Source organism: Lissotriton vulgaris, chromosome 1_1 (genome assembly GCF_964263255.1).
Source record: "Lissotriton vulgaris chromosome 1_1, aLisVul1.2, whole genome shotgun sequence".
In the NCBI taxonomy this organism is placed as follows: domain Eukaryota; kingdom Metazoa; phylum Chordata; class Amphibia; order Caudata; family Salamandridae; genus Lissotriton; species Lissotriton vulgaris.
Genome location: NC_141685.1, coordinates 28,112,429 through 28,136,395, shown reverse-complemented (window position 1 = coordinate 28,136,395; position 23,967 = coordinate 28,112,429). Strand labels below are relative to the sequence as shown.

Below are 23,967 nucleotides of genomic sequence, written 5' to 3'. Positions count from 1 at the left end.
TCTAGGGTGGATGCTCTCGTCCATTGCAAAGACAATTGTCACTTGTTAGTTTGCTTGGCCTTTTGCTATTTTTGCATTAAATGTATAATAGATTTTTTGGCCTCCAGGTGTGTTGTGTTTTATTTTACATATCATAAGAGATGACGAGGAAAATGACAGTCCAGTATACACATTCTTCATATAAATCAACTCACAGTATACTGTTCCGGAGGTTCAGTCCCACAGACATTATCTCTAACTGAACGCAGGCATCCTAGGAAGCATGTGCTTTTCAAACCAGTTGCCCTCTGATGCGGCGTCCTTGCTATTGGATAAGTCAATATGTCCTGAATTTTATGAGGGTTACAGTATCTAGTGCACTCCGTTAGACAGCGCTCACCTGTGGTAGTAAGATGTTAATAGGCACCTTATCACCTATGTGCAGGGCTTTGAGTTACAGAGCTCCTCACGCTGTGGAGAAGATTAGGTCACATTTACCCATTTTCCCATATTTGGTCCTGATGAAATGCCAACAGATTGCTCCATGACTACACAAGGCATAAACAAAGTTGACCTGAAGTATAGACCCCAGCTTACCAGCAGGTCCATAGGTGATCAACACTTTCACACAGTGATAGGGGCCATTAGTTCCTCAATTTCTCTGCCACTGTTTTTAATCTCAACATGGACCAGGAAGATCACATTAACTATATTGCGGCAACTGGTCGATAGTTGATGTTATATTCATACTTCACCAATCTCACATCTTATGACACAGCATCCTCTGTCCTACTATGTGCATCCGGCGTACTTAATAAAACATCTGCGACAAAGTGCCCTCTTGTGGTGCCCGCCAGGCATAGGAGCGCCGGCCTGGTGAGGAGTAAAGCCCAATGATGAAGCATGTCACCTTCAGGTGAGTGAACGCAACTTGTCTTAAAAGCACATGCTTCCTAGGGTGTCTGCTTTCAGTTACGGATAATGACTCTGGGACTGAAACTCCGGAACAGTATACTGTGATTTGACTGTTTTATTTTAACAAATGTACATAGCAGATATTGGCCCTTCCTTGTTTCACAAAAATGATCGGATACCTGCCTCGGAGCGCACTTCTTACAGACGAGTATGGGGTTATCATGATGCTGCTACAAGCTCCTTACCTGTGCGAGTTATCGGGAACGATGCAGGGGCAGACCCAAACTAGCCACATGTGGAGATCAATGACAAATACTGAAGAATTAACAGAGCTTCCAAGCTGGTGACCATTACTTAATTGACCTTGAAAATAAAAGACACGTTCTTAGTATTCTGGTGACTCATGACCATAAAAAACTATTGTGTCAAATACTGAAAAAATGGAACTGGATGTGCTGAATCCGATGTTGTCCTAGGTCATGCGTGACCTTCCACCACTATTGCTTTGGGGACTTGTAGTTTAGTTTTTCTCATTGAAAGGATGGGCTCTAAAGTCCCAGTGTTCTAAGCGATGTTGGTCAAAATCAGAGGCCTGACGGAGGATGAAGCATGACATGGCTCTGCTTAGCAGTGAGATGACTGACAGTTCCCCAGCCCTTCCATTTTTTGACCTACAGAGTCTCATTGGACATTCATATTTTTTTGCAACGACAAAGAAACTTTTATTGCAGCTTGTGTCAACAGAAGACATAAAACGCCTGGGCGTGTTTCATTAACTACTGACAAACATGAACAATCAAGAATATGAGTTTCTGGGGCGTGGCTTGGACGGCAAGCATGGCGGACGCAGCCTAGGTGAGCTCCGTCCCCGCCAGCCATAGATCCGCCGAATTATCCTGTACACCCGGTTTCCCAGGGACCCCGAGGGTCCAGGCCAGAACCGGAGACCAGCGGGCAGCCAGCGGTGCCTTTTGACCCGGCTGCAAACCCTGAGGGCTGGGCAACTCGGATCCGTGGAGGTGCGGCCTGTGAGGACTGCGCCAGCCGGGGAGCTCGAGTTTCGCGATCCCGGCGGCGGCAGCGGTCAGGAGGGCGGCCGCCAGGCTAGGGCAGGCGGAGGTGCGGCTGACTTGGAGCGACCGAGGGACCCCCCGGCCCCTGACCAGGAGGAGTGGATATCGCAGATTGCCCAAGCAGAGGAGTGGAGCGGGGGGGCCTAGTTTGCGGGCCGCGCCAGCACGACACGACACCGGAACGGCGCCGCAGGTAGGAGACGGCCCTGCAGGGTGCCCCCGGGCTGGACCTCACTGGGGGATACAATCCTGAGGAGCGAGCAGCGGGCTGGGGACCCGGCCGTCCCTTTGGTACATGGGACAGTCAGGTGAGGCCTGCACAGGTGGCCACAGCCGGGGAGCTCGATTTTCATATACCCCGCCCGACGCCCGAGCAGAAGCAGGGGGCCTAGGCCTTGGCGGACATGTACAGTGGTTGGTGCGGCCGACTCTCCTACACCTGGGGGCCCCCTCGGAGTGTGTGGCGAGTGACGAGAGGGGCGTCCCCTACATCCTGGTGCCCAGAGGGAGGCACGTGGGCGAAACAGTGGTCAGCTTGCCCGGCGTAGAGCCTGGAGGTGGTGGTGTAGAGCCCGGAAGAGGGGAGCAGCCGCGGCAGACGTCAGATAGCGACGGCCCGAGTCTGCGGGGGGCGCCCCATTCAGCATTCCGGCGGTCGGATCGGGCCGCAGTGGGCACCCCAACTGGGAGTGCTTGCGGCTCCCGGTAGATCTGCGGAGGGGGCTGACCAGCGACGTAGTTTGACAGCCATGACACGCGGAGCAGGTGGTGGTGGGGGAGGCCCCAAGCAAGGCCCGATGGACAAATTTGCCGGGCCAGGGGGCAACGCCGGAGCCTCCGGTGGATCCCAGGCGGCGGGACCGGACAACGCTGTGCTGATGGCGGCCATCACTCAGTCCCGAGATGCGCTTGATGCGAAGATCGGAGCGGTGGGGTCGGATGTTGCGTTGTTGCGCCAGGACCTGCGCAACGCAGTATCCCGTATCACGGAGGTCGAGACACGCATCACGGGGGCAGAGGATGATATAGTGACCCTTAAAAGTAGAGTGGCAACTCTCGAATCTGTCCAGAAAGGATTGGCACACCGGGTGGAGGCTGCAGAAGGGCGCGCCCGGCGCAACAACCTCCGCTTTGTTGGACTGCCCGAGGGATGAAGGGAGATATGGAGGGCTTCCTGACGAGGTGGTTGGAGAGTTGGATGTCGCCGGATACTCTTTCTCGATGCTTCATAATCGAACGAGCGCACAGGGCCCGGATGCAAAGACCGCCGGAGGGAGCGCGACCGCGGCCAGTAATAGCTAAGCTCCTAAATTATCACGACAGGGACGTGATCCTGAAACAGGCCAGAGCGAAAGAACCACTGCGGTACGAGAATCACACTATCATGGTCTTCCCGGACTACACTCGTATGGTCCAACAGCAGCGCCAGTCATTTGCAGCAGCCAAGGCCCGGCTGCGGGACCTGAAACTACAGTATGCCCTGCTATATCCGGCCCGGTTGAGAGTGGTGTATCAATCCTGCACGCATTTCTTCGATTCTCCTGAAGAGGTGTTTCAGTGGACAGATGAAGTCGGACCGGCAAAGGCTCGCACCTCACAGCAGCGAGACACCGACTCCCAACAGGACGAGGCACAGGCGGACCCCCCACGGCGAGGGCGGCACAAGGGCAATTGGAGATCTAGATCAAGGCAGCGGTCGGCGTCGGATGTGGCCTCCGAGACTGTATTTGGGACGACCGAGAGGCAGAAGAAGGGCACGTGAATTGAACTGAGAGACACTTCGTGGACCTACTCTTTCAGCCCTCTGCTATCTTGAGACCCCGTCGAAGGGTATACTGGTGGGTCTCCTCTATCTGGGGAAGAGTGTTCAATTTTGATGTCTTAAAGAAGGTTCCGGTGTACGCCTGGGGGGTGACTGGGAGTGGGGGGATTCTAGCGGTGGGGGGGTCCTTCTGGGTAGGTGGGTGGGTGTAGTTTCTAGAGTAGTTGTATAAGGGGATGAGGATCCATTGGTGGAGAGGGTCGTCAACTCCGTGTTTGGGGTGGAGGCCCTGCATCACCGCGACAGGTACTTCATTGTTTCTTGAGGTATGGGGTTGGGGGGGAGGACTTTGGGGAACAGTTTGTTGTTGTTTCGGGGGGAGTTGGCACGGTCTGGACAATGTTCTGGTGGGGGGTGAGAACACACACGGCGGGCGGGAGCAGGGCTCAATGACTGCGAAGGGTGCTGGATGTTGAGCCCGGATGATGGGGCTGTAGAGCCCAGTGACAGGCTTCTTGTCCTCAGTTGGAATGTGAGGGGCGTGCTGGATAAGATTAAGCGGGGGGCAGGTTTGAAACAGGCCAAGAGATTGGGGGCGGATATTGTCCTACTACAAGAGACAAACCTATTGGGGTCTAAAACATTGTGCCTTCAGAGGTTTGGCTATACGCAGGTCTTCTACGCTGGATTTTCTAGAGGTTCCAGAGGGGTGGCCATTCTGATACATCGAAGGGTCCCATACGTCCACTCCACACAGTGGCTTGACACACAGGGTCGCTACGTCTTTGTACAGGGCACACTAGGGGGGGAACAGGTGGTATTTGGTAGTGTATATGCTCCGCCTCCTCTGCAGTGGTCCCTGGTGGAAAAATTTCTGGCGGTTTGGGCAGAAATCCCGAATGGACTGGCGGTCATTGGGGGAGATTGGAACGATGTGTTAGACCACGCAAGTGATAGGCACAGGCCGGGAGGGAGTAGGGAGGCGACAGGACACACCAAATTGCACGATCTGATTAGAAATCTTGGATGGGTGGACACGTGGAGACTGATGCATGGGGCGCGGCGGGAGTACACGTTCCTCTCGGCGGTCCACAAATCGTTTTCCAGGCTCGATTATATATTTGTTCCACAGGCGGCCCAGTATAGGGTGGAGGCAGCGGATATTCTGCCGCGTGGGCTGTCGGATCATTCCCCTACGACTGTCACTATAGGCCTGAACCAACGGCGGCAGCCGTTTCGCTGGCGTCTTTCAGTCTGGCATCTGCAGTTAGGGGACTTTCAAGCACACATGAGAAAGGCAATCGCGCACTATCTAGCGGACAATGTGGGGACAGTGGAGTGGAGTGGAGTGGAGAAGCGTGGCTCAATGGTTAGAGCGGCAGACCCTGATGCAGAGGTCTGGCCCGGGACAAGGGTTCAATTCCCGCCTCGGCGGCTCTTGGACTCAATTTCCCCGGACCTGATAATTCTCGCCTCGGTGCTTAGTCTAATCATGGGTCCCACTCTGTGACTCTGGGCAATAGCTTGCTTAATCTCCACAACGGCCCCAGCAGCGCTGTGGATGCCTGGCTTCACCTTGGGGGTGCCCAGGAGTGGACATTTCACAGGAAAGCCAGGATGGGTTCCACAGCGGTATGAATACAGCGCTACGAGGCCTCCGGGTAGAAGTGCGCTATATAAAATACACTACATTTACATTTACATTTACAGTGGCGACCAAGGGGACGCTTTGGGAGGCTATGAAGCCCACGCTACAGGGTGTAGACATTGCCTGGTGCGCGGCGGCTAAAAGAAGACGTAGGGAGACCCTGACTCAGGCTGAGTTAGATATCAGGGAACTGGAGCGACGTAGTGGACTTGGGGAGGATCGACAGGTGGAGCAGTTACTACTTGCGCAGCAGTCCTATGCCTCATTATTAATGGACGAGGCATGACAGATGTGGATAGCTACCCGCAGCAGAGTGTACCAATGGGGGGATAAATCGGGGATGATGCTTCATCGACTGTGTCAGGGACAGTTCCATGCTCAGACTCCACCGAGGATTCTTGATGACACAGGCTCCTTGATGACAGATCCCAAACTGATTGCGGAGGGATTTGCGTCGTACTATGCAGATCTATACTCCCCACATGAAAGGATAGATGTGGACCTGGTCGCCAAATTTATAGACGACTTACCGCCCAAAGCGATCACCGATGACATCTGCGAACGCCTAGACAGGCCTCTGACAGAGGATGAGTTGGGGGCGGCTCTCGGGGAACTGAATACTGGGAAGGCGCCCGGCCCCAATGGCTTCCCCAGCGAATTCTTTAAGAAATTCCATCTGCAACTGGGAGCCCACTACCGAGCAGTGGTGGAGGAGGCTAGGGAACAGGGCAGCCTACCCCCGGACTGGAGACATGCCGAGGTGGTGGTGTTTCATAAACCGGGTCGACCTCCTGAGCAGTATGCGTCCTACCGCCCGATTTCTGTACTGAATGTGGAGGCCAAGGTCTTGGCCAAAGCGCTGGCCAATAGATTGCTACCGTATATTTCCGATCTTGTCCACCCTGATCAGGCGGGGTTCCTGCCCCGGCGGGCGACACGGCACAACATCAGGAGAGCCGATGTCGCAATTGCGGCGGTTCGGTCCTCTGGGACACAGGCGGCGTTATTTTTGGATGATATGGACAGGGCGTTCGATTCCCTCAGTTGGACGTATCTGTTCTCGCTTTTGCCGCGCCTGAACCTAGGACCGGTGTTTGTGTCCTATGTGAGGTTACTGTATACCGAACTTACGGCTTCAGTTAGAGTGGCGGGGGCGGTGTCATCAAAATTTGCCATTCAGAGGGGTACCAGGCAGAGCTGTCCCCTCTCTCCATACTTATTTGCCCTGGCCATGGAGCCCCTTGCGGCCTGGGTCCGGATCGATGCACAGCTGCGGGGGCTTGAGTGGTTGCGGGAAGTGTCAGACCGCATCACATTATATGTGGATGACGTCCTGTTTTTCTTGTCGGACCTCAAAAGATCAGGGCCCCGCCTGCTGCGTATTTTGCAAATCTTTGGGGAAACTTCGGGCCTTTATATGAATCCCCGCAAATCTACACTCTGGGTACTGGGGGATGGCCCGATGCTGGGAGGCTGGGCGTCGGAATTGCAGAAAGCGGCCGGAGGCCTAAAGTATCTGGGCGTGTTTTTAACGGAGCTGCCGGCGGTCGCGTGGGAGCGCAATGTGGCGCCGGTCTGGGAACGGACCCAAGCGGACTTTAAAGTATGGTCCCGGATGCCGCTGACCATATATGGCAGATCGGCTATTTTTAAGATGGTGGCCCTACCCAGACTGCTATATCAGCTACAGAATCACCAGTACCCGATTCAGCCCTCTTGGTTTAAACAGGTGGACTCCGCCCTTGGGCAATTCCTCTGGGTGGGAGGATCGATTAGGGTGGCGTTGTGCAAATGTTTTCGCTCCACGTATTGTGGGGTGCTGGCGACCTCAGATGTGCTTTCTTACTACCAGGCGTCCCATTTATTAGTAATAAATGATTGGTGGTACGGGGAGAGGAACGACCCGGCATATGCACTAGAGAGGCTACTGATGGCACCGCGTACGCTTCACACATGGCTGTATGAGACTAGGGGACGCAAGTCCCTGCCGCCAGCGACACAAGTGGTCTTGGAGGTCTGGAAACGGGCGCTGCGGAGGATGGCGTGGTGGCAGACCCTAACTGAGGAAACCCCCTTATGGAGCAACGGCCGCTTAGTAGGTTTGGCAGCCCTCTCCGGCTTTTCAGGCTGGGAAGCAATTGGTATCTCCCGGTTGGGGGATGTTATGTCATTCCAGGAGCTCAGCACTGCATTTCACATGCCCCCCACGCAGTTCTTCAGGTATTTACAGTTGCGCCATGCCCTAGCCCCGGATCTGGAGGGCTTGACGTCTCTTCCAGAGTTTAGTCCATTAGAGGCCTGAATTTTTATGGGAAACATAGACACAAAGAAGATCTCACGCATTTACCAGTCCCTGATCATACACTGTTCCTCAGATATCCAGACGCTTAAGGAAACCTGGGAGGCAGAGGTGGGGCCGCTGGAGGAGGAGGATTGGAATGAGGCGATGGGGGGTCCCAGAGGGGCGGCCATATCGGTCCGTCTTCGTTTGATACAATTCAAATACTTTCACAGGGTATACTATACCAGGCAAAGGCTTTGGAGGGCGGGCCCGATTGGCTCCCCAGACTGTACTAGGTGTGGGCACGAGGAGGGCACCTTCTTTCATACAATATGGAGTTGTGAACGGCTGAGTAGATTCTGGAATGGCGTGTGGTATGGATTGGACGAAGCGCTGAGTTGGGTGCTCCTGCGCACACCGCGGTTGGGGTTGCTGCATGTGCTAGAGGGGGTAGGAGGCAACATATACAAGAGACACCTGCTCTTGCTAGGCCTCACAGTGGCCAAGAGAGATATTGCAAGGGCCTGGAAGAACCCGCAGGCCCCATCACTAGTAGCGTGGAAGAGAGGCCTAGATTTCTGTATGGGGATGGAGAAACCCATATTCATGGCTCGAGGCTGCCCTAGCAAGCATTTTAAGATTTGGAAAAGATGGGCGGACTATAGGGGTATCTGGTTGGAGCCACCAGCAGAACCGGACCCTGATCTTGAGGCTTGAGTAGGCTCTGGTCTGGACTATGTGTGTGTATAGGACAGGACAGGTTGAGTACCGTGCAGGGGGGGAGGAATCCGGGTGGGTTGAAGTCTGGGATGGTGGGGGGGGGGTGGGAGGGTGGCTGGGAGTTGGGAAGGGGAAAGTTGAGTTGTGTACATTGATCCCAATGCAATAATTATGAACAAAATGATGGATTACGCTCTGGTTTCCTGCAGATACCTCTGGGGTACAGGGGTCTGCGACTTCTTTTTGTCTTTCATCTATGTGATCTATCAATAAAAATGTGTTTTAAAAAAAAAAAGCATATGAGTTTCTGGAAAACTATCAAGCACCCAGTCAGAATCAGCCGCCCTTCACACCCAGGAATTCTTGAGGCTTTGGAGAGGGTGAATTGCACGTGGTATAAGAGGAACACTACATGACTCAAAGCTCGCTTCTCAGGGATGTACTGAAATGCCAGCCTCATGGCACACTTAGCCAGCTCTTCACCTCCTCCTCCTAAAACTGTTGACCAGCTATCAGGGCAAATGAGCCTGCAGCAAAGCATCGCTGGCTTGGTTCCACACCGGACCAGACAAGGTGGTCACTTCAAACTCCTCCAAGTCAGCAAGCACCCTGGTCGAGCCAGTCCTAACTGTCATGCACCCATGTCCCACTCGAGCTGTAGCTTTAATAGCATGACTCTATTTAAGACGCATTACACCAACGGAACGCCGCTTTGCGTTCTAGCGTCTAGCCCTTACTTCCGAGGTTTCTGTCCCGGTTCGTTTTGCCTGACTTCCGGTTTCCTGTTGGTTGTTTGTTTTCCGGTATTCTTCCTGCCTCCTTGGTGAGGGTGCTTAGTTTGGCTGCTATTCTGGGGCCGTACTGTCAGTTACACCGTCACACTGACGGTTGCTACCTAGGTGTCAGTGTACACTGTGTGGGTCATGTATGACCATTTACACAGTTTATTCAATCCGTGTTTGTTCTCTTTTTCGATTCCCAATCTCCCTGTGCTCCGCCCGACGGCCGGGTTTTTCCCCGCCATCCGGTCGGGCACAGCCAATCCATTCTCCCCTACTCCTGGTGCTCCGCCCGGCGGCCGGGTCTATTCCCCGCCATCCGGCCGGGCACTGCTTGTGAATCAGGGGCGTAGCCAGTCCACTCTCCCCTACTCCTGGTGCACCGCCCGGCGGCTGGGTCTATTCCCCGCCATCCGGCCGGGCACTGCTTGTGTATCAGGGGCGTAGCCAGTCCATTCTCCCCTACTCCTGGTGCTCCGCCCGGCGGCCGGGTCTATTCCCCGCCATCCGGCCGGGCACTGCTTGTGTATCAGGGGCATAGCCAGTCCACTCTCCCCTACTCCTGGTGCACCGCCCGGCGGCTGGGTCTATTCCCCGCCATCCGGCCGGGCACTGCTTGTGTATCAGGGGCGTAGCCAGTCCATTCTCCCCTACTCCTGGTGCTCCGCCCGGCGGCCGGGTCTATTCCCCGCCATCCGGCCGGGCACTGCTTGTGTATCAGGGGCGTAGCCAGTCCACTCTCCCCTACTCCTGGTGCACCGCCCGGCGGCTGGGTCTATTCCCCGCCATCCGGCCGGGCACTGCTTGTGTATCAGGGGCGTAGCCAGTCCACTCTCCCCTACTCCTGGTGCTCCGCCCGGCGGCTGGGTCTATTCCCCGCCATCCGGCCGGGCACTGCTTGTGCATCAGGGGCGTAGCCAGTCCACTCTCCCCTACTCCTGGTGCTCCGCCCGGCGGCTGTTGTCTATTCCCCGCCATCCGGCCGGGCACTGCTTGTGTATCAGGGGCGTAGCCAGTCCCCTCTCCCCTACTCCTGGTGCACCGCCCGGCGGCTGGGTCTATTCCCCGCCATCCGGCCGGGCACTGCTTGTGTATCAGGGGCGTAGCCAGTCCACTCTCCCCTACTCCTGGTGCTCCGCCCGGCGGCTGGGTCTATTCCCCGCCATCCGGCCGGGCACTGCTTGTGCATCAGGGGCGTAGCCAGTCCACTCTCCCCTACTCCTGGTGCTCCGCCCAGTGGCCGGGTCTATTCCCCGCCATCCGGCCGGGCACTGCTTGTGTATCAGCATTTGGATTCCCTGACCGAAGCTGTCTCCCATTGTGTGTATCCCCACACCATCCTTCCCTTTGGTAATACTATACATTTATTTTGGGGCACTTGCGTGGACCAGAGAGTGGTGTGATTTCGAAGCTCAGCTATAAAGAATCACGGTAACAGCACCTTGCGCTGCCTTTCTTACAATATATTGGGGGGTTACGAGAGTGGATAACTAATTGTGATTATCATATGGCAGATAACTTTGTGCATGATTCAAGGTAGAGGCTCGCACACACGTATCCAGCCTTGAAGAAGAATTGGATGTTCTTCCAGTTTTCTCCAGAGAATAGCAGAATGAGATTTATATATCATTTACTTTTACTTGCTAGCGTAGAGTGGGATAGTGTTTTATTATCTTTTGTCTAGTTGTGCACAGAAAACGAACATCTTATTCTACCCTTCAGCAAATGTCCCCAGGTCCAGACGTTTAGTTGTGGTAGGTGATGTTCATAAGTATATAATAGACATTGTGCATATACATGGTGTTGTTATCTAGTATAGCCAGTAATATATTCCTTCCCTTACAGCCTGCCTTTTTACCAAGCGTCCATTCTGAAGTCCACTTCCAGGACCTGCTGTCTTCCCCAACCTTTCCTTGTTTTGTTTTCCTGTTTTCTCCTGGCGAGCCATTCAATACTCTAGAGTCTGATAGAGTCGAAAGGCCGTAGGGGAAGGCTGAGGATTATTCTCCGGATTCCTGACGCTCCTGCGGAACCAGCCTGGAAATCATTACACTAACCCCACGTGAATGTTCCCCATCACAACTAATTTAATGGTCCTAAGTTATGTTTCTCCCAAATGATTGAGTCAAAAATTGAAAGGTTTTACTATGAAGTGCTGAAAGAGAAATCATGAAGTTTTTCAATATTTCTGAGTCTGCCACAGTACACAGGAGCATTATTTCTCTACAGCAGCAAATCATGTATGTGCCCTGTAGAAAGCACGTTTGAATGAAACATGGAATGTATTGCAGCCAAAAATCCATGCAACAGCATAGAGTGCAAGATAACTTGTGTTATTATTCCAACAGAACGAAATGCCATTCCTAATGTGTACGTCATTTTAAAGACAAACCCAGAAAAATGTATGGTCAGTGTTGTTCTTCTGCCAGTTAAAAGACAATCTCCATTAATGTGCCAGGAAATAAAATACTATGAGAAATCCTACTCTATGCCAGGGTGCTGCCTGCCACTATATTGCAGGTTACTTCCAACATAATCTGATTTATACATACATACTCCAGGGTGCTGCCAGCGATCGGGTCTGCACACAGCAGTCTGGAGCAACTCAGGAAGGAGGTACGGTGTCCATTTCATCTTAAGCCCTTAGGTTACATTCCCAGCCTGATGGGTCCGGAGAACTTTATCCTCGCTCTAACTGAGCCGAGCAGATGGACTTAGCCCAACATAGGCTGTGTTGTGTGCTGGGTGACGCCTGGCATCTTATTTTCGTTGGCGGGAGGATGAAGCTCTGATAGGAGCTGCTACAAGAAGAGCAGAGAAACAGGACCACAGATTGCCACAGAGTGACAACTGCCCAGAAGCTGAAGAAAGAACTCTTGAACAGGAAACCTCCTAAACCCTGGAAAATGCCCAGGATAAGCAAATGATGGTAATGAAATGCAAACTGCAGCATTGAGGTCACACACTACAACATATTTCCATTTAAACTGAACATAACAGCCTACAATAAAAAACTAACCAAAGAGCAACAAAACTAGAAAATGCACTTCCAAATACTGCAAAAGAGAAACAGTTAATACAAATGAATAATATTAAACTTTGTTGGTACCTTAGTAATGTGCTCACTTCTTGGCTTCACTCCATCTGCAGCGATAAAGCTCTGAAAGGAGAAAATACTGCTGTGAGTCTCAGAGTCTTCAGTATTACTAGTCTTAGTCACGAAGACTGCGGTGTCGTAAGATAACTTTCTCTTATTTGGCTTTATAGTTCCACCAGTCACGCCATCGCTTTTAGCAGACACGCTATTGTCAGCCGCATCATAACTTCAGGCAGATCAGCAATGCAGATCTCACCACTCACATTGGGTGAACAGACTCGTCTCTGCTACATACATCCACTCTGTTCTCAAATTTGCTTGGGGATGTCAAAATACAAAGAGCTGCAATATATTCTTCACACTTTCCTGACTACCTTGTTTTAAATAGGTGTGACATGCAAGCATTATTCTTGGTTCATCTGCAAGCTGAATATTTTGTAGAGGTTCTATTGCCACACAATACTAGTCCCACATTCCAGTTTGTCCACAGGGTGTTTCAACCCTGGTAGGTTATCAACTGCCTGTTTTGCAGATAATTTCAGATAGTTTCTGTAAGAAACAGAATTATTATTTGTCGTAGATGAGGAACAATCACAACCGTTGTCAGAGTGAACTGTCAAAGCCATTCAATTGACCTAGGATCAACCCCCTGGTACCTAAGCACCGAACAGGCAGGCTTAACTTAAGGTAATATGTAAAATATTTATGCAGAAACCAAACAAGTAAAAGTCAAAATGCAAAACAATAAAAAACCCAAACCGAAATAGAAAAATGTAAGTAAAATGTATTGAACAAAATGACACGAAAATGACAAAATCCATTAAGGGGAATGAGATATGAACTGTAACGCTGTAAGAATCACAAGGTGCCAATGGATGAGGGGCCCGGGCATGGATTAGTCACTTTGGAGCTGACTGCCAAGTCAGAGGAAACCGGAGGCCACGGCCTGCAAGCACATAGTGCAGGAATTAGACGCAGTGGTCCAAGAAGACATCTAGTGCTCCAGGCTTAGATAGGGCTGCTGGCCTACAGAGGGATTCACATCAGGTTCGGGAGCAAAGTGCTTAGAGTATTGAGAACAAGCAGCAGATGCCCAGCAGGGCAATAGCAGATGGTCGAAGGCAGCAAGGCCCAGGCGAGACTGAAAGGGAGTGATACCTCTGGCCCTCACCATCATGCAACAGTGTAGTGGAGCTCAGCGGGAGGACAACCCGATGACAGCCACCCACTGGGGCTGGGACCCCCACGACAAGGCAGGCCGGTCTGGTGGTGTGGTAAGAGATATAGCAGCCATGTCCTCAGCGAGAAGCAAGAAGGATCAGAATCTAAAAAAGATGCTGACCAAGCTGCTGATGACCGGCAGAGGAGAAGGGAGGCTCTCCCCAATGACAGAAATCGCCAAGATGCAGACACCTCTGAAGCCCCAGTTACCCACGCCTTTTTAGAGTCGCTATTTGGTGCATTACGAGGCGACTTGCATACGCTGCAAAGGGAAATAGTGGGGGAGATGAAGGAGATAACCGATGGAGGCCACACATTCCCAAACGGCATCAACGTCCCGCCTTATGATAAGGCGGGACGTCAATGCCATTGGGGACCTTGTGGCCTCCATCGAGGATCAGGAGCAAGCCCGGGAAGAGGAGGTGGAGCATCTACAGCAAGAGGTACTCCGGCTCAAGGCAAAACATAGCGATCTCCAGGCACACACAAAAGACCTGGAGAATCGGTCTTGGCGAAACAACATTCGCATTAAGGGAGTTCCCCCTAAAGAAGAAGGGCCAGACATCACACAATACCTGCAGGGTCTCTTCAGGAGCATACTGGGCGCCCCCACCGGATATGTTGGCTTACATTGAGGTTCCGTGACGATTTGAACCTGTGTTTTCAATATTGTCGGAAATACATAATTTTGGTATCAGTGAACCGCAAATGATCCATTTAGCATATCCTGGTGTTTTCGCTATGCTACGAGCAAGAGTACTCCTGTTACAAACACATTTCCGATCTACCCATGGCATCCATCTTAGATCATGGCAGCCATTTTGTGTTTCTTGCCCTCACATAGACAATGGACACGCAATGACCTCTGATTTCTCCATTTCGATTAAGGACACGTAGGCTTAGCCGGAGATTCACCTCTCTAGTGACACGTGCACCTTAGAACAGAACACGCTGTGGCTGCATGACTCGACAAAGGCTGCCTCCTCTGCCTGAGGCCAGTCCTGCTATACTGGTTCTCGTGTCCGTTGGCCTGATCATGATTAGGCGGCCGAAGCTGGTAGCCTTGCCCATTTACGACCCACAAACATCTCTTATCCTGCTTTTCTATCTTCCGCACCTGGCTCCGCTCCTTTCTTTCTGAATCTTTATTAGGGGGAGGTAACGAAATTTACGATGAGGCGGTCCGGCTCTTGAATGTAATGTTGACAAGGGATTGTGATGGACTAGTGGGAACCCCTCTTCGTAATGTTTGACATCAGATATTATCGACGATTCTTGTGCAACGCCAAATATTTATTGTTTAAGACACAAAGGTCTTGGGAATGTATCAACATGTGAAGAATTCGCCTGAAGGCCAATATTTCGTATATAAGGAGCAACCCTCTTTGTACAAATCGAACAGGCTCCTAGATTCTGCCCGTGTGTAGTTTCTGTGACTTCTGTGTCCCTGCAGTAATAAACCTTTGGTCTTTGACGCCACCATCGAGAAGCCCGTGTTTCTGTTTATTTGTGCACCGAGACAGGTAGAATTCCGGGGTCTTCGGGTGTTATCCCTGACACCTCTGGACGGAACCAAAAAGTCCAGAACTCCAATTGGCGCCCAACGTGGGGCGACGTCATTCGGTACCGGTCCAAAAGCCTGAAGAGTTCGAGAAGCTTCGTGTGAAGATTCCTGAGGGAGGCGCCCCACTTCATCGATCCCGGCATATCGCAAAAGTGGCCCGAAGTTCTCTTCCACGAGGGTTCCCGTTCAAGACGGCTGCAGTGGTCCGTTGCCTTGACCGTCGCCCTGTCTTGGACCCGAGGTGCAGTCCTTAGTACGGCGAGACGTGACGGGTTTCTCCTTGGTGACGTCTTCAGTGCCTCAGTTAAGTATTTAGTGGTTGCTAGTTGGTTACTTCGTAAGGGTTGTTAAAATCCTTTTGGTTCTTGGTTTGGTTTGGTTTCGTAAGATTATCACTGGTTGTTCTGGTTATGATAATCTATTGGTTTAGTTTGGGTATCGATACATTAGTTCGCTTTTGGTAGGCCTAAGTTCTTGGTTCGAGTGCACATTTCTGTTTGTGTTTTGTCCGTTCTGTGTTCCGGATTGCAAAATGGTAAGTCAGAAAAACTGTATGTTGTCGTGTTTTGGTTGCAACAGTGATTCACGGTTGAAGGACTCATGTCTGGTTCCTCCGATTGGGACTCCTCTATATGATCTTTATTGTAAGTTTGGTGTGGGTCCTATATCTTATAATGAGGTGTGGGTCCGCTATACAGAAAAAGACGGTGTCCTTAGTTGGCCACTGCATGGTAGTTTTGAACCCGAAATCCTTGACAATTTAGAAGCGAAATTGTTTAAGAAGAAAGCCCGGCCGGCAATGTTTGATTCTTTCCGTTATTGGCGAAAAGAATCTAAACAGAGAGAAATTAAAAGGTTAAAGAAAGAGCAGAAAGAGCAAGAGTTTACTTTAGAACAGGCTGCTAAGCAGCTGCAAGTCAACGAGTCTGAGAAGGCCATAGAGATGGCTATTAGAGAGCGTAATTTAGCGATCGACAAGTGCTATCCTGCCTTGCCATCGAGTACAACTAAGATAGTAGAGGACCCCGAAAACGATCCTCTGTTGTCTTACTTGTTACAGTCACCCCCACCGTATGCACAGGGTGCTACGGCTCCGCCTGTACCGAATGTTCAATTGCCGGTTGCTGGACAACCTGGTATACCTGCTCCTGCCCCTCAGAATCAAGCTCCTGTACCTTCTGTGGTGAATGTGAATGTTCCTTCGGCACCCCCTCTTCCTGGGTTGCCGGCTTCTTTGCCTATACCTGTGTCGCTTACACCTACTGCTTCACAAGCTACCTTATCTGATACTCCTACTGTTCCTGGTCTATTTGTTCCTACTGCTACTGTGTTCTCTGAATCTGCTAGTATTATGACTCCGCTATCTGTTCGTCGAAGAATCACTGATTCTGTCTCTAATATTCTGTCTCCCTTCTACAAAACTTTGATTAAAACTCCTGCCTCTGAGTCTGTACAGAGACGTAGTCAGCTTCCAAGTACTGAGGAACGGGGAATCTTAGATTCCACGGCTCTCAGATGGATTTCGAAGAGTAGGAGATATAGTACGAGAGATGTACTAGATACATTTATGCAGTGGAATGAACCAACGCAACGATATGCGTTTGACGAGATGTGCTCTCTTTTACGTGAGGAACTAGAAGAAGATGACTCTGAATCGAATTTAGAAGACTTAATTAAGGTTCAGAAAGAGTTTTCTGCAGGTATGATAGTAGGTCAAAATATAAAAGAAGCGATGGAACTGATTTTAAGCTATAGGAATGATCCATCTCTTCGCTCACCGAGAGATTTAGAAAGGCAGAGTACGAAGCAGAATCGCCAATATCCAATGAGGGAGGTTCCTCCAATTTGGCGCGAAGCTGTGCAAGCTGATGCGAATCGTGGTATTGCAGCCGCTCCGGCGCAATTCCAGAGAGTGTGGATACACATTCCTTGGAAGCGAGCCGAAGTGTTAGCAGTGAAGCAGGCCTTGCCAGATCCGCGTAAGAATCCTGCTGGGTACTATAAGGAGTTAGCACAGACAGTTGAGGCTTGTGTTATGAATCTAGCGGACATCGACATGTTATTTGGGAATGTAGTTCCGCAACCAATTTGGGCTAAGATACATAAAGAGAATCATCCAGTTGCCCTAGGTGGTGATTGGGCAGCTATCATAGCGGCGGATGGTCCGCAAATAGGTGGTTCCAAACCCGAACCTCTAATTGCTAATCTTCCAGGTAGGATAATTGACTTAATGAAGACTCTGATGCCAGCATTGCGCGTTAACTGGGACAAGTTGTCCGCATGCAGGCAGAAGAAAGACGAAAGTGTCTCCGACTTTTTCACGAGGTTCGAAGAGACTTTTGTAGATCACAGTGGTCAGGATATGAGCACAGAAGGAGGACAGAGATTGTTTGTCGATAAATTTGTACACAATTTGCTACCAGAGCTCTGTAATAAATTGAAAGATTCCGAGAGTGCATGGGCTGTCTCTACAACTGCGCAAATACTTGCAACTGCACAGTATTATGAAAATAGGGATAAAGAGGAGAAAGAGAAATCAGATAAGAAAACGAAAGACTTAAAGACTAAAGTTCTTTTGCAACAGGCATATCCGCCTCGCAGGAATCAGACTAATACACAGCAAGGGTCATATCAAAGAACAGATTATAGTTCACCGAGGCCTCAATATCAGTGGTACCAGTGTGCGTACTGTAAGAAAGAGGGTCACTACAAAAATGACTGTCCGATCTTAGAGCAAAATAATGCTGCAGCAGCTCAAAGAGGTCGTGGTGGTTCTATGGAAAATTCCAGAGGTCGAGGACGAGGTGCTATGCCTCCACAGACGAATGATCGCCCTTCTAATCACTTTGATCAACGAAATGGACAGTCTGCCCAACAAAATAGATCTCAACAGTATCATGTTGAGGACTATTGTGAAGTAGATGATGGATTTCAACAGAATGGGTACTAGGACAGCCATGGACAGAGAGAGGGAGTAGTATCAGTTCCAGTGGATCAGAGTGGGCCTTATGTCGCAGTAGCAACATCAGGTGTAGTCGAACCGTTTCTGTTGGATACTGGTGCCGCAAAAAGTTCTATCATTCATGCGAAACTCCCTGGCGCACCTTTGTCCGGCTTAACAAATGTTTCTGTAGGTTTTTCAGGCGCCCCTGTTTACAATCCCGTATCTGGTCCTTTGTCTATTTCTGTTGGACCGTGTCAATTGAAAGCACCCCTGATTTTGACGACAGGTTGTAATGAAAATCTGCTTGGTTTAGACTTGTTAAAACGCCTATATGCGACATTGTACTGTTCTCCGTCAGGAGTACAGCTTACATTGGGTAAAAGAATCACCTCTCCGATGTACTTGTCAATGGATGCACTCCCACCAGAGCTGCGTTCACTCCCTGATACTCTTTGGGCGACTGGTCCTAACGATGTAGGCCTTTTGGAAATACCACCATATGTAGTCACTTTGAAAGCAAATGTCAAATTCCCACGAATTCCTCAATACAAGATTTCTAGTGAAGGTGAACGTGCACTTTTATTGATTGTACAAGATTTGATTAAGAAAGGTGTAGTTGAAGAAACTAGAGGAAATGTCTGTAACAGTCCTGTATTACCGATTTTGAAACGTACTGATCCTTCAAAGCCTCCAGTGTATAGGTTTGTTATAGATCTCAGAGAGGTTAATAAGATTGTGGTTCCGCAGTTTCCTGTGGTTCCAGACATTACTGCCTTGTTAACGTTGATTCCTGCTACAGCCACATGGTTTTCAGTCATCGACTTGAAGAATGCCTTTTTCAGCATTCCGATAGCCGAAGAAAGCAGAGATATTTTCGGCTTCTCTTTAGGAGGTCAAAGTTTCAGGTTCAAACGTGCTCCACAAGGCTATTGTGAGAGTCCGTCCATTTACAGTCAGGCATTAAAAAGTCAGTTAGATTCCTTTGTACTTCCTCCTGGTTCTGCCTTAGTACAGTATGTAGACGATCTTCTGGTGGCTGCCGATGACAAGGAAACTTGCAAAGCAGCTACAATTTCGTTATTGCATCATTTGTCTAATTTGAATCATAAGGTGTCACCTTCGAAAATGCAATACTGCTGCCAAGAAGTGACCTACCTAGGTCATCTCTTGTCAAAGGAGGGAAGGAAGTTGACCCCAGAGAGAATAAAAGCAATTACGCAGATGAGTGTTCCCCGCACACAGAGAGAAGTACGTGCCTTTTTAGGTATTACCTCGTACTGTAGGCAGTGGATCCCAAATTTTTCTCTTTTAGCAAAACCATTGGTAGCTTTGACTGGGAAAGGTGTTCCGAGTCCGGTGCCATGGTCTGCTGAATGTCAGGAGAGTTTTTCTGAGTTACGAAATGCATTATGTTCAGCTCCTGTATTGGGTACACCCGATTACAGTAAGCCATTCACGCTCTATGTTCACGAGAGAGAAGGTTGCGCGTTGAGTGTTCTGACACAGAGATTTGGTGATAAACAACGCCCTTGTGCGTATTTTTCATCAACATTAGATCCGGTAGCTAGAGCGTTGCCTAGTTGTTTGAGAGCTACAGCGGCAGCTGCGGCTTCCATTCGACAATCTGCTGGTTTGGTGATGAACAACATGCTAGTGGTCATGGTTCCTCATGCTGTGGATACACTCATGAATCAAACTAAGACGCAACACCTTACCAGTGCTAGATTATCAGGTTATGAGCTGACATTGCTAGCTAGTCATATTCAAAACAAAAGATGCAATGTATTGAATCCAGCAACATTGTTGCCGACTAATCAAGAGTCGAGTGATTCCGAGTCCCATGATTGTTGTTTCAGAACCGAGGAAGAGACAAAAGGACGAATTGATTTAAAAGACACTCCGTTGTCAGATCCAGATGGCACGTTGTATGTTGATGGGTCATGTGTTAAATTGGAGAATGGTGATGTGACTGCTGCTTACGCAGTAACGACTTTGAGGACGATTGTGGAGACTGCAAGAGTGAGTCAGAATTCTGCCCAAGCTGCAGAGTTAATCGCTCTAACAAGAGCGTGTGTTTTAGCTAAGGGAAAGAGAGTGAATGTGTTCACAGATAGTCAGTACGCGTTCGGCGTGGCCCATAGTTTTGGCCGTTTGTGGAAAGAAAGAGGTTTCATTACGTCCCATGGGACTAAGAGTCAACATGGTCAGCTAGTTAACGACTTGTTGGAATCTCTAACCTTGCCGACTGAAGTTGCGATTGTGAAATGCAGTGCTCATAAAGCAATCACGGATGATGTTGGTCGGGGGAATGCTTTTGCTGATGAGACCGCTAAACAGACAGCTAGAAATATGATGAGTAGAATGTATGTTGCAACGTCTGCAAGATGGATTTCCGAGTCTGGAATGTGTGAGGACACAGTGGAAAGTGTGAAAGAAATTCAGAAAGAAGCGACTGAGGAGGAAAAGCTTGCATGGAAAGAGAGTACGGGTAAATTGGACTCGAGTGGATGTTGGATTGATTTGTCGGAACAACAGCGTTGGATGTTACCTGATGCGTACGTGCTTGCAGTGGTGACGATGGCACATGGAACAGCTCACATTAGTTCTAAAGGGATTTGTAAGATGTTAGCTCCAGTCTGGAAGAATGATGGGATTAGTAAGTGTGCTGAGAGAGTGGTGAAAAATTGTATGGTATGCCTGATGCATAATCCTGGCAAGGGAGTCCCAACACCTGCTGGTCACTTCGCTCCTCCTTCCTGCCCCTTTGAAGTGATTCAGCTAGATTTCATTCACATGGATCGTTGCAATAACCTAAAATACGTCCTGGTGGTAGTCTGTGCTTTTTCCAGATGGATCGAAGCATATCCACTGAAGGACAATACTGCCTTATCAACTGCTAAAATTCTTCTCAAAGAATATTTCCCTAGGTACGGAATGCCACGGATTGTATGGTCAGATAACGGAAGTGAGTTTGTAGGGAAAGTTATGCAGAGTGTGTGTGCCGGTTTAGGAATAAAGCAAAAATTTCACAGTGCAAACCATCCCCAGTCTGCTGGTTTAGTTGAGGGTTACAATGGCACCCTCAAACTAAAACTCGCTAAAATACAGGCATCCACGGGTTTATCCTGGCCAGATGCACTACCCTTGGCTTTATTATCAACAAGAGCGACTGTACATTCTAGAGTAGGGCTTAGTCCCTACGAGATAGTTTTCGGTCGTCCCGCTAACGTTTGGGGAGTGCCTAGGCCAAAAGAATTTTGTTCTCTGGAATATCCAATGTTGATTAACTACCTTTACGACTTGACTGCTAAATTGAGTCTTATTCACCAACAGGTTTTCGATGCATTGCCAAAGCCACCGGAGAGTCCAGGTCATCAGCTGAAACCAGGTGACCACGTTGTGGTGCGGAACTTCGCCAGGACGAAGAACCTTCAGCCCAGATTTATCGGCCCCTATCAAGTGCTGCTAGCGACGAGAACTGCTGTCCGTGTGGTCGGACGCAAACACTGGATACATACGACGCACGTCAAACGTGTGCCCCTGCCACTTCCTTATGACAACTGGGTTAAGAAGGGAATTGGTGCCTCTGAGTTTGAACGGACACCCAGGTTTATCCCTTTCAGCTATGCCGAATTGATAACTGACACATCGAACTCTGACTCTCCTCCTGAAACTACTCCTTTGAATTCTGAACATTTGTCCTCTGCATCAGAAGAAACTTTGCCATCTGCGAACTTGAACATTGCAACCTCTGCTGATAATACACTGTTTCCAGATCAAACAGTTCGCGAGCGGATTGTAGAAGATGGAGCTTCCTGCGCTGCAACGAGAAAATGTGATCTATGTTCGCAGAAACAGACTTTACAGAATTCTCCACAGCAAATGTTTTCTGATGCAATGTGCTATTACATTTTTAATTGTTTTGATAACGTTGGTGGGTGGAATCGTCTTTGGTGTGAATTTGATTTTTATGCCAGTAACTACAGTACCTCCCCTTGATCCTGCTACTTCTACTGTTTCTTCTATGCACTCTTTTCACTCGTTTCCTGAACATGAGCAAGCTCGACGCTCAGAATTCATCAATAACACTTTCGTACAACTCTTGCACCAACACCAACTGGTAGTTAACACTACAGACTGCTGGGTGTGTGGCTTGATACCCCACACTATGGATAAAGGCATTCCCTATCTGGTGTTGCCTTTTAGCTATAATGGATCATTTCAGGCCCTTCAGACCATTTTTGCTTATGCCCTTGAAACCTATCCTCCGCGTCCACCACGCTCCACTAAATATAACTCTGCCAACAAAGCGTTAGTCCAGGGAATTATTGACATGATCAAGGATGTCAATAATACTCCATCTTACCCTAGAGATGAATTACGAGTATATTTGAGTTGGAATTCTTCAGAGTATCGCCTTAGTTTGGGAGAAAGCAAGCGTAAAAGCTCAACTCCAATCTGGGTCGTGCCTCACCGAGGTCAGGTCTGTTTGCAAGGAAATGGGAGAAATCCGAGAGCTCAGCTAGGGAGGAGTGAGTGCGTTGAGACTTACGTGTTTCCGTCTAACTCTTCCCCTGCTTTTCTTACTGCTAGGGGTACCTACTTCATCTGTCAAGACAGAGCGTATACATGGTTGCCTGCTGACTTTTCAGGTTCATGTTATATTGCTCGATTGTTGCCTCCGACATACACTGCTTCTTCTGACTATCACAAGACCAGAGTAGCAAGAGGTGTCTTCAGCAAGCTCTGTGTAGTCTCTGTGCTGCAACCTGTTTTAGAAAACCACCTGCGTTTGGAGAAAAGGCGCGAGAAAGGATGATGATACAACAGCATGTCACTGACCTGATGAGCATAGAACTAGATTCTGACATAGACTGAGTAATTGCCTATGTAAGGGCAAAAGGAGGGTCTGAGGTTCCGTGACGATTTGAACCCGTGTTTTCAATATTGTCGGAAATACATAATTTTGGTATCAGTGAACCGCAAATGATCCATTTAGCATATCCTGGTGTTTTCGCTATGCTACGAGCAAGAGTACTCCTGTTACAAACACATTTCCGATCTACCCATGGCATCCATCTTAGATCATGGCAGCCATTTTGTGTTTCTTGCCCTCACATAGACAATGGACACGCAATGACCTCTGATTTCTCCATTTCGATTAAGGACACGTAGGCTTAGCCGGAGATTCACCTCTCTAGTGACACGTGCACCTTAGAACAGAACACGCTGTGGCTGCATGACTCGACAAAGGCTGCCTCCTCTGCCTGAGGCCAGTCCTGCTATACTGGTTCTCGTGTCCGTTGGCCTGATCATGATTAGGCGGCCGAAGCTGGTAGCCTTGCCCATTTACGACCCACAAACATCTCTTATCCTGCTTTTCTATCTTCCGCACCTGGCTCTGCTCCTTTCTTTCTGAATCTTTATTAGGGGGAGGTAACGAAATTTACGATGAGGCGGTCCGGCTCTTGAATGTAATGTTGACAAGGGATTGTGATGGACTAGTGGGAACCCCTCTTCGTAATGTTTGACATCAGATATTATCGACGATTCTTGTGCAACGCCAAATATTTATTGTTTAAGACACAAAGGTCTTGGGAATGTATCAACATGTGAAGAATTCGCCTGAAGGCCAATATTTCGTATATAAGGAGCAACCCTCTTTGTACAAATCGAACAGGCTCCTAGATTCTGCCCGTGTGTAGTTTCTGTGACTTCTGTGTCCCTGCAGTAATAAACCTTTGGTCTTTGACGCCACCATCGAGAAGCCCGTGTTTCTGTTTATTTGTGCACCGAGACAGGTAGAACTCCGGGGTCTTCGGGTGTTATCCCTGACACCTCTGGACGGAACCAAAAAGTCCAGAACTCCAACATTCCGGACTTTCAACTAAAAGAGTGTATACTGCGTGCTGCCAGGGACAAGCAACCACTAAGATATTAGGCAGACTCCATAGCTTTGTACCAGGACCTGGCTCTAATACCCC

The 23,967-nt window shown here is 49.6% G+C and overlaps 1 protein-coding gene across 1 annotated transcript in view; it reads right to left on the bottom strand.

Annotated features, from left to right (window-relative positions):
- The window catches only part of LOC147737036 (uncharacterized), a 152,434-nt gene that overhangs the window by 114,477 nt on the left and 13,990 nt on the right, over positions 1-23,967 (bottom strand). Inside the window, exon 2 of the mRNA XM_086960285.1 lies at positions 12,267-12,317. The gene's annotated coding sequence lies outside the window, so the exon portion shown is untranslated. The remainder of the gene's footprint in view (positions 1-12,266; positions 12,318-23,967) is intronic.